The sequence below is a fragment of the Pseudochaenichthys georgianus genome, chromosome 7 (genome assembly GCF_902827115.2).
Source record: "Pseudochaenichthys georgianus chromosome 7, fPseGeo1.2, whole genome shotgun sequence".
Classification (NCBI taxonomy): domain Eukaryota; kingdom Metazoa; phylum Chordata; class Actinopteri; order Perciformes; family Channichthyidae; genus Pseudochaenichthys; species Pseudochaenichthys georgianus.
Window position 1 is genome coordinate 1,751,003 of NC_047509.1, and position 16,096 is coordinate 1,767,098.

At 42.9% G+C, this 16,096-nt stretch overlaps 1 protein-coding gene across 1 annotated transcript in view; it reads right to left on the bottom strand.

The window, feature by feature from the left end:
- Nucleotides 1-9,716, bottom strand: part of plxna3 (plexin A3) — a 151,380-nt gene extending 141,664 nt beyond the window's left edge. The window contains 1 exon segment of the mRNA XM_034087271.2: nt 9,495-9,716. The gene's annotated coding sequence lies outside the window, so the exon portion shown is untranslated.
- Between the last annotated feature and the right edge of the window lie 6,380 nt (nt 9,717-16,096).

Sequence of the window (16,096 nt, forward strand, 5' to 3'; positions counted from 1 at the left end):
GTGTTGTCGTGTTTGGACTTTAAGTCGAGCAAAGGAACCACCTGACCGTGATTCTTTGACTTTTTTCAACATTTAATAGACTATGAAGTAGGGCTGCTCAATTAATCGTATTTTAATCGCAATTACGATTATGGCTTGCAACGATTCCGAAAACCACGTAATCGAAATAAAACGATAATTTTTGTATTATTACTTTTTTTTTTTTTTTTTCAATCAGCTGTTACTTATCCACTAAATGGATGTTTTCAAAGTAAGTGGATAATCGTTTTTAATAATCGTGATATCAATTATTGACCCAAATAATCGAGATTATGATTTTTGCCAGAATCGAGCAGCCCTACTGTGAAGTTATCGATTACTTAAAAACCAATGATCTGAAGAATAATCTATTTGTTGCGTCCGTGGCGTTTCTGACTCGTTTATGCTCCGATGATAAATCTTATTAATTTAATCTTCAGCAGTTTCAATGTTTTTATATCTTATTGAGGCACAACACTCATTCCTGCCAATGTCCATTAAAGGTGGGGTAGGTAAGTTTCAGAAACCGGCTCGAGATAGACTTTTTGTTATATTCCATGGAATGCTCTTAACATCCCGATAGCAATGAATATCTGAAGTGCTTTGACAAAAAATCCATTAAAAAATGTCATCTGGAGAAGCCGTAAATACTGTAAAAAGCACGACCAATGGATGGCCTACCTGCCTGTCAGCCTTCCATCGGGGCATTATCTCGTGCCCTCATTGGTCATTTGCGCGTTCATGTGTGTTGGAGGAGGGGCTCTGTAAGGAAGTGGCAGATTTTCTCCGGTTGTGTATTTTCAAATTCTAGCGATCTTGAGCCGGTTTCTCAAACGTACCTACCCCACCTTTAAGCTTTCCAACACACAGATGTAATAGTTTCAATGTCGGCCAAAGGGTTTTGCAATTGGTCGCCATTGTTAGTATGTTCTAGCAAGAACTCTTTAAGAGATGACACGAGCAGCCCTATCAGCATTTACCATGGCGACCAAAACATTTTTATTTGGTCTTAAATTGTTGTTCAACATTTATTTATATAGTTACTTCTGGACCATGACGGTGGGCCAGCCTTTGTTTAAGTGGAATATGTTTTACCAAAATGTTGGCTATATGTTGAGTGTTCAGGTTGTGACAGTGCACTGCAACATGTTTGTTGATCTTGTTTATTTATTATTTATTTAAATGTAGATATGAATGTATAATTAATTTTGTATTGGTTTTTCAGATGATTACCCTGAACGTATAATTCAAGAGTTAAAAAGTTCAAATTATTATTTGTATTTGTTTTAAAGTACAATAAATGGATGTTTTCAAAGTAAGTGGATAATCGTTTTTAATAATCGTGATATCAATTATTGACCCAAATAATCGAGATTATGATTTTTGCCATAATCGAGCAGCCCTAGTATGTTGTCTATGGATATGTGTAAACTGTGGGTGTTTCTCAATGTCGAGTACGCTTGCTTGGTAGCACATGTCTTCCGAGGGTCTTGCTTCAGAAGCGAGGCAAGAATACTTCCTGGCATCGGAAAACAAAGAGTGGACGAGGTGAGCAAGTGTGCAGGTGTGCGTCATATGAGAGGCCCCGCCTTACATTCTCCGCCACAGATTTGGGGAAATTGGTCCGTGTGCAAAGCATTGTGGGGATTTTAAGACCGCGGAGTCTACACATGTGCAGCCTCGACATTTCTCCAAACGAAGTACGCCGGGCTCGGTAGAATTCCAAGTATGCTGGACATTGGAACAGTCCTTGACGTAGCATGCTTGAAATAGTGGCTCTGGAGCAGCCTTCCTCCACATTGAGAAACTATATGTACATAAGTCATATTTTCTTGTCTTTCATTGTGTGCTATGTACGTATGCTTTTTTATCTTTTGCAAGGACAATAAAGTATATTGTATTTATAGCAACTTTCCTACACAGCATGCGGCTCAACATACTGTGAATAATTAAAGATAATAACAAACAAACATGGTCGCCCCACATCAGCAAAAGTCTGACTTAATCAAACCCAGATGTAATGGATGCGGTTAGAAGAGACGGAAGCTTTGTTTGACAGAAGAGTATTTCCTCGATGCGTGTTTTGAAAGAGAAACTCACTCAAACACATCAGGGTTTTAAAATGTATTTATTTTAAATATTAGGATATATTTTAGTCATGATCGTTGTCAATGTTTGTATTTTATTCACCATTTATTCAACCTGTTTTCCTTCTCATGGTGTTTTATCTCCCTGCTGTTATCTCCTTTTCCTATTCGTTGTAAATTGTGATTCTTCTTTATTTAGTCTGTGAGGTTTTTTATGGCGCTGTTATTTTGCTCTGGACGCTCCAATAAAAGAGCTTTCTGATCTCAGACCCGTTTAAATACAGACACATATAATCCAAACAAGTACTGCTGATTTCCACTCAATTATTCTGCCGGGTGTCTTTTTGATATATTAATGAAATGTTTAGCTTTTCTTGTGAGAAAATAGTCAAAATAAAGCGATGTTGGAGTTTCCCTTTTCTGTAGTGTGGGTTATTGGTTTTAGTGCATGTAAATGGTCTGCAGAGGCTAAAATCCCTGTGTTCCCCTACATTGTACGTGATAGGCTAAGGGGCGGGACATCTATAAGCATGTTGACCTATCACAACAGAGCCGGCCAGCTAACCAATCAGAGCAGACTGGGCTCTGGTTTCAGACAGAGGGTGAAAAGAGGTGCTACAGCACAGGCAGACACTACATACTGATATACACCTGAACATCAGCAGGAGAGGACTCTTTAAAGTAGAGACACTACATACTGATATACACCTGAACATCAGCAGGAGAGGACTCTTTAAAGTAGAGACACTACATACTGATGTACACCTGAACATCAGCAGGAGAGGACTCTTTAAAGTAGAGACACTATATACTAATATACACCTGAACATCAGCAGGAGAGGACTCTTTAAAGTAGAGACACTACATACTGATATACACCTGAACATCAGCAGGAGAGGACTCTTTAAAGTAGAGACACTACATACTGATATACACCTGAACATCAGCAGGAGAGGACTCTTTAAAGTAGAGACACTACATACTGATATACACCTGAACATCAGCAGGAGAGGACTCTTTAAAGTAGAGACACTACATACTGATATACACCTGAATATCAGCAGGAGAGGACTCTTTAAAGTAGAGACACTACATACTGATATACGCCTGAACATCAGCAGGAGAGGACTCTTTAAAGTAGAGACACGACATACTGATATACACCTGAACATCAGCAGGAGAGGACTCTTTAAAGTAGAGACACTACATACTGATATACACCTGAACATCAGCAGGAGAGGACTCTTTAAAGTAGAGACAATACATGCTGATATACACCTGAACATCAGCAGGAGAGGACTCTTTAAAGTAGAGACACTACATACTGATATACACCTGAACATCAGCAGGAGAGGACTCTTTAAAGTAGAGACACTACATACTGATACACACCTGAACATCAGCAGGAGAGGACTCTTTAAAGTAGAGACACTACATACTGATATACACCTGAACATCAGCAGGAGAGGACTCTTTAAAGTAGAGACACTACATACTGATATACACCTGAACATCAGCAGGAGAGGACTCTTTAAAGTAGAGACACTACATACTGATATACACCTGAACATCAGCAGGAGAGGACTCTTTAAAGTAGAGACACTACATACTGATATACACCTGAACATCAGCAGGAGAGGACTCTTTAAAGTAGAGACACTACATACTGATATACATGAGTATAATTGGTCCTCTTTAATCACAACAACGTACCTCTACTTTTCTTTCCATAGATCATATCAGCCGTTATCTTTGCTTCCATTCACCTCTCATTTACTGCACTTCAATCCAATCGAGTAAAGATAAGATTAACGCACTTATTTACTTCCATACAATCGGAAGCGTGTTGTGTTATTCACGTTCACATTAAAAATAAATCTCCATCTCGTCTCCTTTATTATTCCCCTGATCGATGGGATCATTGATCCGCTGAACGTCTGTCGTGTCACACCTGCTGCCTTATTTACAACCTCCTCGTTCATTATCACACAGCATCGCATATTGATCACTCAGGACAAGCTTCCTGTTCACATTCAAGCACTTCCAAGGTGCTTCGTCAGGCTTGAACTACATCTGTATATATGATATATGTGCATGATACTGATGAGCACTTCTACGTCACATTACATTGTTAGTGCAACAACAACAAAGTGATAAAAAGAGATATCTCGGAGACGTGTCACCAGTTTTTTCACTCTACTATCTAACCTACATTTTAAGCATGTTTATCAAAATCAAAGCACTTCTCTACGGAGGCGGAAAATCCATGAAATACTAAATTTTTCATGAGGTGTTTTTAAGCTTTTCCAGCATTGCACAGCTGTGGCCAATCACATCTTTATGAACTGTGTGTGTGTGTGTGTGTGTGTGTGTGTGTGTGTGTGTGTGTGTGTGTGTGTGTGTGTGTGTGTGTGTGTGTGTGTGTGTGTGTGTGTGTGTGTGTGTGTGTGTGTGTGTTGGTTCAGTGAGAGCAGAGATAGTGATTTGACATCATACATATGAGGAAGACACACACACACACACACACACGCGATTTAAGCATCATCCAGGTGAGCATCGCATCATAAATCACCTAGCTCTCAGAATGATAATCCTCACAGCCTGAGTGTGTGTGTGTGTGTGTGTGTGTGTGTGTGTGTGTGTGTGTGTGTGTGTGTGTGTGTGTGTGTGTGTGTGTGTGTGTGTGTGTGTGTGTGTGTGTGTGTGTGTGTGTGTGTGTGTGTGCGTGCATGATGCTTATGGCACTTAAACATGACGTTTAATTGGATGTTTTTGTTCATAGCACAGTATGTACGCTAAGCATCCTATATTACTTGACTTTCAAGCACACTTTAAAGGTCCCATGTCATGCTTTTCCGGTTATCACCCGTCCCCTTGTGTTATGTAGCTTCTGCATGTGAACGGTCTGCAGAGTCACAAACCCTCAAAGTGCACCCTGTAGCGAGTACAACTCTAACACAGAGAAGACCTGTCTGCTGCCCCAGAACGCCTCGTTGGACATTTCTCTTTTTCCATTGTTTGCTTCCTGGTTCTGTGACGTGTGAACACCCAGATCAACAACAAATGACCGGATTGGCTCAAATGGACCAATCCACGGAGCCCCTCCCTCACCAGGACCCCTTGGCTAACTAACAGGGAGTCCCATTGACTTGCATAGAGCTCCCTGAACGCTGGTAATAGACGAGTTGGGATGGCGGAGAAATGCTCTCCGCAGACCCATTCTCACAGCGCTACAAACCTTTTTCTTTCTCACTATCAAGCCACACTCATTGTTTTTCCTTCGGCTGTGTGTGTGTGTGTGTGTGTGTGGTGTGTGTGTGTGTGTGTGTGTGTGTGTGGTGTGTGTGTGTGTGTGTGTGTGTGTGTGTGTGTGTGTGTGTGTGTGTGTGTGTGTGTGTGTGTGTGTGTGTGTGTGTGTGTGTGTGTGTGTGTGTGTGTGTGCTCAGGATGAGTTTCGCTTGTTCTCTCTGTATCGCCGACCCGGAAACCTGTCCGCTCCTCGCAGCAGCGAGCCTCTCAACGTCCCGACCAATCAGAGCACACTGGGCTCACAGGGAGGGGGGGGCAGGAGCTCCAACAAGCCGTGTAGGACAGAGAGTGAATACACAGACTACACAGAGATGCTGTTTGAGAAACCAATGTGAGTTTGGAACATTGAACAATTTAAATCTGTTCTAGGAGACTCAACAATGGAATCATGATCAGTGGAAATGGCCATGACGTGGGACCTTTAAGCATTTGTCTACGTGTGCTGGGAAGCCTTGAAAACACTCAAGGCTGATTTCCAGCACCTCACATCTTATATACAGTATAGGTACGCATGATGCTAAAAAGCACTTCTAAATAACATGCAACTAGGGCTGAACGATTAATCGATTTGAAATCGCAAAGCCTGCGATTTCTTTTCTTTATTTGTACACTTATTTTTGTGTTGTTCTTCTTGTGTGTCAGTCGTCCACACCAATCAGAAGTGCTGTGCTCCACATGTTCCAGCCATTGTAAACCAATCAGAAGTGGCCCATGATAGAAGGTGATAGACAGATTGATCCAATCACCTGCCAAGTATCTTTGAAAGTGCCGGCCCTTTCCAAATGGCTTCCAATGGAGCTTCAGATGCTTTGGTGAACCGTCTGAGTCAGGTTAGTGACGCTCCATCACATGTTTCTATCACAGGGTGAATCTTAAACTGAAGCTCGACTTTAAAGCAACGGAAGTTTCATGTAAGTTTAGTTCTTTCACTCGTAGCTCGGGCTGCGGGGCGCTAGAGACGGGAGCACGTTGATGCGACCTTCCTAGCCGGAGTTATGGCCGCATTTTACAATAAACGTCCGTTGGGTCGCTTAAAAATAAATATCCAGAATCGCAATATCTGTCAGAAAAATCACAATTAGATTTTTTCCCAAATCGTGCAGCCCTAATTGCAACTTGATGTTTTTGTGCCATAAACAACACAAATTATGTATCGTGATGGCATTCTGCAGAAAGGCGACAGATTGAAGGAAAAACACGACAAAGTGTAAACACTGTGTCGCCTGTTTTAAGTACTCTTAGCATCTTGTAAACACTTAACGTGAAGCCCTTTCTGAGCACTTAATTTGCTAAACTAAGCCATGTTGACCAGAAACTTGGTCTTTTCATGCGCCGTACATCTGTGGGAAACTACTTCTTAATACACAGCACATGCATGATGCTCAACAGCCCTGATGCATCACACTAAAGCAGATGTTTTCCTGGATAAGCAACACAAATTATGTTTAATTAACGCATTCTGACAAGAGGAAAATCTTCCGGTTTTAAGTACAAGAAGCTTCCTGTAAAACGTACATTTCAAGCTGTTTGAATAAACAACCCAAGCGCTTTCCAGCACCTCACAGCTGCAGCGAATTACAATCTGTACACGGTATACGTATCGCACCGGTTCTTCATCGCCTTAACTGAAAGGTTTTTGTGCTGAAATCAACACAAGTTATCTGCAGAGGTGACTCGGCATCCTAGAAGACCTACTTTCTAAGCAGTTGTTGTGACGTTATTCTAAATCAAACCGCTTTTCTTCAGTGGCTTGAAATCCATGTAAACATTTTGATCTGAAAGTGGAGTCTTTTAAAGGATTTCAGCTCCTATTTCAGATGTGCCTGAATTGATCGCGTTCAGACGTGTAGTCGTGTAAACCTGTATTATTTAACGAGTATGCCATACATTCTCCATTTAAATGTCTTGCTCGTGACAGCCTTAGTATTTTTTAATGCATATTTTCTACTTCTGTGCAACGCCTGATAACCTGCTGCTGCTGTCACAACTAGGGTTCATTAAAGTGCGTCTCAGACACCTCAGTGTTTCCGTGCTGTGTCTACAGAACAATCCAATTCAAGTTGAACGTAAATGGACTGTACTTATGTAGCGCTTTATCCAGTCCTTAAGACCCCTCGAAGCGCTTTACATACGACATGTCGTTCCCCCATTCACACAGAGCAGTGTATCTTACTCCAGGAACTCACACACACACACACACACACACACACACACACCGTCGGCCATCGGGAGCAACTCAGGGTTAAGTATCTCGCCCATCGACTGCACGGGCTGGGATCGAACCCACGACCTTCTGGTGGAAAGACGACCGCACCCCCTCGCAGCCACACTCGCACGTAGCTTGGAATACTGTTCGGGAGTGTATTCCAACTTATTTCAATACGTATTATTTATATTGGGAAAGATACTCGTCTTCTGTGTCGATACGTTTACTGCCGAATGTAAAGTGGTGTTTTCAAGGGTTTCCAGCACCAACGTGAACCTTGGAGTAATCGACTGAATATCGTGCATTTTGTTTATCCAGGCGGTTGAATCACGTCTGTTCATCTCGCCGCTGACTGTGAAGTTATCCTGCAGGCGGATTTCATTGTACTCTGACTTCGGTCATTATGTTTGAGATAGTGAGCTCCAGATATCCTATATGCTGTTTTCTCTTTGAAGTCTTTTAAATATTTACTGTAGTAGGTTGATACACAGTTTTAATGCCTATTCTTACTTATGTTTGAGTATATAGATACATTTACTACATCTTTCTTGTGTTGATATGTACTGTATATAAGATAAGATATACTTTATTGATCCAATTAAGGTCATGTTTTCGTCACAGCTGCATGTAAACAAGGCGTTGAAAAGGACTACTAAATAAACAGACGTAAACATCTCAAAATAAAACGGAACTTAAAAGTAAAATCCATAATGACAGTGAGAGATATGAGAACGATCTGTCAAATATACATATGTACTGTATCCGTCTGTTTATTGATCACGTGACCACACTGATTGAGTCCTGATTGCCGCTGCTGTCACCGGGTGATGGATCTGAATGAAATGCGATTTAAGCATCATCCAGGTGAGCATCGCATCATAAATCACCTAGCTCTCAGAATGATAATCCTCACAGCCTGAGTGTGTGTGTGTGTGTGTGTGTGTGTGTGTGTGTGTGTGTGTGTGTGTGTGTGTGTGTGTGTGTGTGTGTGTGTGTGTGTGTGTGTGTGTGTGTGTGTGTGTGTGTGTGTGTGTGTGTGTGTGTGTGTGTGTGTGTGTGTGTGTGTGTGTGTGTGTGTGTGTGTGTGTGTGTGTGTGTGTGTGTGTGTGATCATCTGCATCGATCCTAGCATCTGAGGATGATCTATAACCTGTCGAAGGATCGACCCCGGCACAGAGGATGGAGCTCCGAGCAGCACATGGACGGAGAGGGGGGGCTTTAAGGCGGATTCAGGAAAACACAAATGTGGGTTTTGCTTCTTTGGGGGCAGTGTGTGTTCGGCGTGTGTCCGCGCGGCACCGGGCGACGTGTGCACAGGTTTTCCAGCGTTTCAGCTGCGATTTAAAACGTTTTTCTGCTGCCTCCCCCCTTTGTTCTTCTTTAATGGATCGGCGTCTGGAGCCTCGCTACCTCCCAGATCCCCCCCCCCCCCCCCTCTCTCTCCTCCTCCTCCTCCTCCCCCACTCTCCCCCCTTTCCAACCACACGCAGAAAAAACACACACATTTGCAGCCTCTTTTACGCACAGATTTGTACCGTTTAAAATGGACGAGCTCCTCGGTGCACGGACCGAGGGCGAGCATGCCTGCAGAATCCCCCTGAGGGAAAAGCAACTCCTACACCTGGGGGGGAACAACCCCCACCCGGTCCCCGTCGCTCAACCCCCCACTCACTGCGTGGGAAAACGGAGGAAAAGGGGAGATTTCCACGCGTAAAAAAACACCAAGCATGAGCAGCAGATGAGCGGTGATGCAGCGGGGAGGCGAGGCGTTTTCCCCCAAAACATCCACACACGTACTCCCCCCTTCAGCAGCTCCAACACCCGGGACCTGGAGAGAACCTACCCTGCCCAGAAACCTCCACACACTCTCTTACCTGAAGGGAAAGGCGCAGAAAAGTCCAATCAGTAATTTAAATCCACAGCTCCTTCTTGCTTTTTATTTATTTCGTCTTCTCCTCACATACACCTGGGGTAGGGGGAGGGGGTCAGGTGATGGCCGCAGGAGGGGTCCGCTCAGGTAACAATGTCATGCGGTAAAAAGTGATAGAGTAATCCGGAGAAGAGAGATCAGAGAGCGGACAGGAGCGGCGCTTCTCCCCCGGTCACACACAGCCTTGCTCGGCTTGGATCCTATCGGTCTGTCGCTCCTCCAACACAGCCAGTCCCCCATCTGGACCGTACCACTGCACCCCGAGAGAGGGGGGGGACAATTAGAGGAGGAATATAACAGCAATTCTATATTAAATCATGGGGTTTTAACATAACATATATAAGTTAATATTGACTTTGATTATCTCGTCTTTTCAGTTACAGCAGCATATCAAAACGAAGCATGGCACATCTTTTTAAAAAATAAAGCAGAAGTAAAATATATACAAATTGGCCGCGAAAGATCAAATCTGTAGACTATCTGAGCAAATACCACTAAGGAAGGCATCCTCAATAACCTACATTTCAAGCAGATTTGATCATGTTTTTCAAAATAAAAACACTTTTCCATGTTTTCTGCAAATCCTTTCTTTATAAAGACTTTACATATGTATGCGTGATACTTATTACCACTTGTACGTCACATTTAATTCCGTATTTTGTGCTTTCCTGAGCCCTCGATTTGAAATAATTTAATCAACAACAATCAAGACACGTAAGAGTTGTTTTAATCTAAGGGAAGTAGGACTACGGTCGGAGTTTACACATGTAGAAGAAACTGCCGCACCCCTAAAATAACGCGTGTGATGGTTCAGTCCAGCTCTTAATCTGCTGTTTTTCTCCTCCCAACGCCAGATGTGGAGAGACCCAGAGCCACAATGACAGAGAGAGAGAAACACATAGAGAGAGGAGTGATGTATGTATAAATATATATAGAAGGAGATGTAAAGATAGAGGGGGGGGGGGGAGTAAAAGATGGAGGAGTAGCGAAAAATGGAAATGGATGAAATAAGAAAATGTGGAGAGAGAGAGAGAACAGGAATTATTTTCTTGCAAGAAATGAAAGAACATATACTGAAGGAACCACGGGATCAGGAGGAAGAGCTGATACAGAGTGACTGAGGTTTAGAGGTAACTGGCAATGGTCTGAATACACTGAATAAAATACTGATCAACAATCACAGAGACAGAAGGAAAGAGATGTTCAAATATATGAGGAAGACAGATCTCTAGAGACAGAGAGGGAAAGATTTAAAGAAATTCATATAATTCCGTTATACGAGGGTGGCGTGTGGCGCAGTGGGTTGTGCGTTGGTGTTCGGATTAGGGGGTCACAGGTTCAAACCCCACTGCAGTCAGCATGTCGTTGTGTCCCTGGGAGACTTCACCCCAAAGTGCTCCTGTGGGAATCGCCCACAGCATTGAGTATGTAAGTCGCTTTGGATAAAAGCGTCTAACAAGTGATGTAATAAGAATTGAATCAATCTACTTCCTGTCCGTAAATAAAAGAAAAAGCCGCACAAAACGAGTTCTTCAAATATCCGTCCCATCTTTTTCCATCTCTTCAGGTACAATCAGAGCAAGCATCACAGATTTTCACCTTGAGATTCAAGAGTTCAACGGAAACAATACCTTTTATAGACAGCTGCAAACAATATATTATAAGCATGCTAAAAAGAAATGGCTTGCAAATGGAGGGACCCTGCACACATGACCTCTTTGCTGTCCTTTAATATTACATTACATCACATGTTACTTGTACGCACTAACCGCATGCTGGTTAGTGCGTTGGTGTCCTAGTAGATAGGATTACTTAAAATATAGTACCTTATATTTCATCTTTTTTCCCTTTAGACCCTTGCGGTTTATTCTTAAAAACCCTTACCCTTACCCACCCCCCATTTCCCCTCTGCTGGCCTATGGCCTCGTAGAGGGTAACGGGGTACAGAGGGGCTTAGATAAGCGGGGGAGTGAATCTGACGAAGAGATAGGTTGTTGTGCTCCCTCTCTCTGTTTCTTATCTATATCTAATAGAGCTGCTCAGGTCTTGATAGATCGAGTGGGGAAGTTCATGAGATCTTTCTAGAGGGTTATCAAGAATCACTTCTATCCAATGACCTCTCCCTCTCTGTCTGTGTCTGTGTCTTCTCTTGTTCCGATTAACCCAGCCACACCTTTCTTCTTGTTTTGTATCTATATCTACGCCGGGATCCGGAGTCGAGGCTGATCCTCTTGCTGTAGTCCCGTGTCCTGGATCCTCTATCCTGAGTTCTGGATTAAGTCGTGGACTTCGGGTCGTGGCTGAACCCGTCTCTGCGGTCCTGCCTGGGTCTCGTCTTGCTGCTTCCCTGATGGCTTCCACAGGATTGTAGCTGACATCCTCGTGGATTCATCTTCTCATTACAGACACATGCATTTCCTAACATTCGGTCTATATGCTGTAAAATGTATTATCTCTTCGGTTTGCACACGGCACCTATTGCACGTCTGTCCGTCCTGGGAGAGGGATCCCTCCTCTGCTGCTCTCCCTGAGGTTTCTCCCATGTTCCTTTAAACTGTGGGTTTTCTCTGGAAGTTTCTCCTTGTACGATGTGAGGGTCTAAGGACAGAGGGTCTAAGGACAGAGGGTCTAAGGACAGAGGGTGTCGTTTTTCTCACACTGATATTCTGAACAATCTGTGCCGTTGTATTTGCTGTAAAGTGCCTCTACTGTAGGCTATTTTTATTATATTTACAGCGCTTTGGCTCCACCATAAATAGTTTATAAATGTGTTATATAAATAAAACTTGATTTGATTTGCACCACACGCCTTTTCCAGACCTAAAGTGTACTGTTAAGATATAAAGTTATTATCTGATTAAATGGATATTTATTTGCACCTCGAGCTATATTTCACTTGATATGGATATGGCGCTCTTACTTTAACTGTCTGTACGCTTATTCTTACAATGAGCACAATAACCAATATACCCCAAAATAGTACATCTTACGTTTTTAAGTATATCCATGTATAAATGTGTATTGCATTGTTATGTAAATATACTTATTAGTAGTCCAAGAAAATCTGATTCTGTGTCATCCGTAAGTACTTCCACATGCTTAAAGAGAAAAGTGAATTCATGTTTTTGACCATGGTTTACTTATTTGTTTTTATTTGTGTTAAAGGTCCCGTGTCATGGCCATTTCTACTGATCATAGTTCCATTGTTGAGTCGACTAGAACAGATTTACATTGTTCAATGTTCCAAACTCTCATTGGTTTCTCAAACGGCATCTCTGTGTAGTCTGTGTATTCACTCTCTGTCCTAAACGGCTTGTTGGAGCTCCTCCCCCCCCCCCTCCCTGTGAGCCCAGTGTGCTCTGATTGGTCGGGACGTTGCGAGGCTCGTTGCCGCGAGGAGCGGACAGGCTTCCGGGTCGGCGATACAGCGAGAACAAGCGAAACTCATCCTGAGCACACACACACTCACAGCCGAAGTAAAAACAATGAGTGTGGCTTGATATTGAGAAAGAGAAAGGTTTCTAACGCTGTGAGAATGGATCGCAGAGAGCATTTCTCCCAACTCGTCTATTACCAGCGTTCAGGGAGCTCTATGCAAGTCAATGGGACTCCCTGTTAGTTAGCCAAGGGACCCTGGTGTGGGAGGGGCTCCAAGGATTGGTCCATTTGTTGTTGATCTGGGTGTTCACACGTCACAGAACCAGGAAGCAAACAATGGAAAGAGAGAAATCCCCAGCGAGGCGTTCTGGGGCAGCAGACAGGTCTTCTCTGTGTTAGAGTTTCACTCGCTACAGGGTGCACTTTGAGGGTTTGTGGATCTGCAGACCGTTCACATGCAGAAGCTACATAACACACAAAGGGACGGGTGATAACCGGAAAAGCATGACATGGGACCTTTAAAGTGTGCTTGCCTTTTCATATAATATGTCCTCTTTTTACTCCAACTTTCGCTAATTACTTTAATCTGCTTTGTCCCGTTGCGGCTGTAACCACGTAAACTCCGCCCGCAGTACGGGGACTCAAGGTTTGTTTGGATTCTGAAATTGTGAAATGTTCTCGATAAAACATTAACTTTATATCTCAACAGTACACTTTAGGTCTCGAAAAGTAGAGTGAAATAAGTACATTGTTCCTACTTGGTGGTCAGGGAAGTTGTAAAAGATGTTCACAGTTACTCAGCTCTTTAAGAACGCCAGTAAAACACACATGAAAACACGACGCATGTGTGCGCTGATAGATTAGTCACATCCTGAAACCTGATGAGTCAGAGCTGCTGCGGATACAGCTTTAGAGAGAGACAATGAGACAGAGGGTGAGACAGGTAGCCAGGTAGAGGTTAGTCAGACAGACAGGAAGTGGATGCAGACGCTGATTACAGGTCGAAGGTCGAGTACATAGGTGCAATGTGGATTTGCATTTGGAGGAGAACTCTCTTTACCTGAAAATGATTATATTAGTCGGTTGAAAATCCAGCAGCAGATTTATTTACCTTGTCTATCTGCTGCAATGCATGCTGGTCTTTTTCCTGCTACAGATAATCAGAGAGATTATTAGTTCCTCTTTCTTTAGTGCCCTCGTAAGATGTTTACTGTTCGGGTAGAGGTTTGTTTGCTCTGGCTAATAGGCAGCGACGGTCTTCATGTCAGGTCGCTGCCTCCTCTCTCACCTCCTCTGCAGGAAGTGTGTGTGACCATCAGATCGCTTCAGAAAGTTACACATGTAGGTGGTTGCAGCCTCCACATCCGACAACGCCACCGTGGGGATTGAATCAAAGGAAATAGTAAGCAAGGTCACAGAGAGGTCAGACAGAAGAACAATAACCAGCATTATTAGTGAGCTCAATAAATAACTGTGTGTGTGACAGTGAAGGGTTGAATACGGACCCAGCGGTGAATTCATTAAAAGTACCAATGGAACAGCTGGCCGGCAACGCGGGAACACAGTAGCTGCTAAATCATCTTAATTGACTGCAAACTTTACTTTAAACTCAGTGCCAACTTAACGCAAACTTGACCGTACACTCACCAGAAACTTACATTTCAACTCACTGCAAACTTAGCTTTCAATTTTTTCCGTGAACTCACTAGAAACTCAACTTCTATCTCACTACAAACTTAAACGTACTGCAAACTAAACTCCAAACTTCACTGTAAACTCAATAGAAAGTAACACGTCTTACTGCCAACCGACTGCACACTCGATGCAAACTCACTGTAAATGTACTGCAAACAAATATACATTTACTGCAGACTTTACTTTGAACTCACTTGAGTGCAAACTGTCTACAAATTTACAGCAAGCGTACTGTACACCAGTGCTTCTCAAAGTGTGGTCCGCGGACCACTGGTGGTCCATGAGCGCCCCCTAGTGGTCCGTGAGTATATTGGTAACATTTCACATTTGAAATTAATTAATTTGAGTTTTCCGCACTCTCGCTGGAATATCTCCGCAATGGAGCGAGCCTAAGATTCACTTTCAATTGCATGATATAGCCCAGATAAACACCTTCATCACACATGTTGCCACTTGTTTGTACCATATTCAGGCGATTTGTAATCTGTTATAGAAAAACGATGTGATTTTGGATATTTGTGGAGTTAGGTGGTCCGCGAGCGTTTTTTGATTGGTTAAGTGGTCCTTGGAATGAAAAAGTTTGAGAAACACTGCTGTAGACCCTCTCCATAACCACACCTGCTTATTCACAGCAGCAGCTAGATACCCTTTGTTGTTGCTAACAGGAGCTAACTGTCTGATTCGAGCAGCAGTTTTCCTAAGCGTGCTAAAGAAACACGGAGGCATTGGATTGGATTAGAGTTGATCAGCGCTTGAGAGAGGAGACAAAACCTCTCTCGCTTGCAAACAGCTGAGTATAAATGTCAAATGAACAGTTTTGGAAAGTTACAGATCTTGTTGAACGCTCAGTAATCAGTAAACCGGCAGGAAAACCCTTGATAAACTAAATGAAAGTTCCTCTTTGATTCCAAGTCCTAAAACCTGGACTCAAACATCTGAAAACCAGAGCGAAACGAATCGACCTGCAGAGTGTGCTTGGTCTTATAAAGCCATGCAGAATATGGAAGTGAATGTAAAGTGTGCTGCGGTCTGCAGACTCAGAGTTTCCAGCCGCGCAGCCTAAAATAACCCGGTTCAGGTTCAGGTTTAGACGGAGGTTAGATCCCGGTTCACCCTGTAATCAGCGTCAGGCTGACAGCTCGGCTTTTCCTTCTCTCTCTTTCTGTTTCTGAGTTTCTCTCTCTGTAATTTTCTTAATTGAAGCCACTTGAGGGTCGAGCCCTCTCCTCTTTTCATCTTTTCAGACTTTTCTATTCTTTCTCCTTATGCTTCCTTCACGTCACTTTTAATCAGTTTCCTTTCCTTTTACGTAGTTTCATTTCCTTCACTTTCTTTCCTTTCAGTTATTTGGTTACCTTTCCTTACCTTACCGTTATAATTAATGTAGTGCCTCTACTTTAAAGAGTCCTCTCCAGCTGATGTTCAGGTGTATATCAGTATGTAGTGTCTCTACTTTAAAGAGTCCTCTCCAGC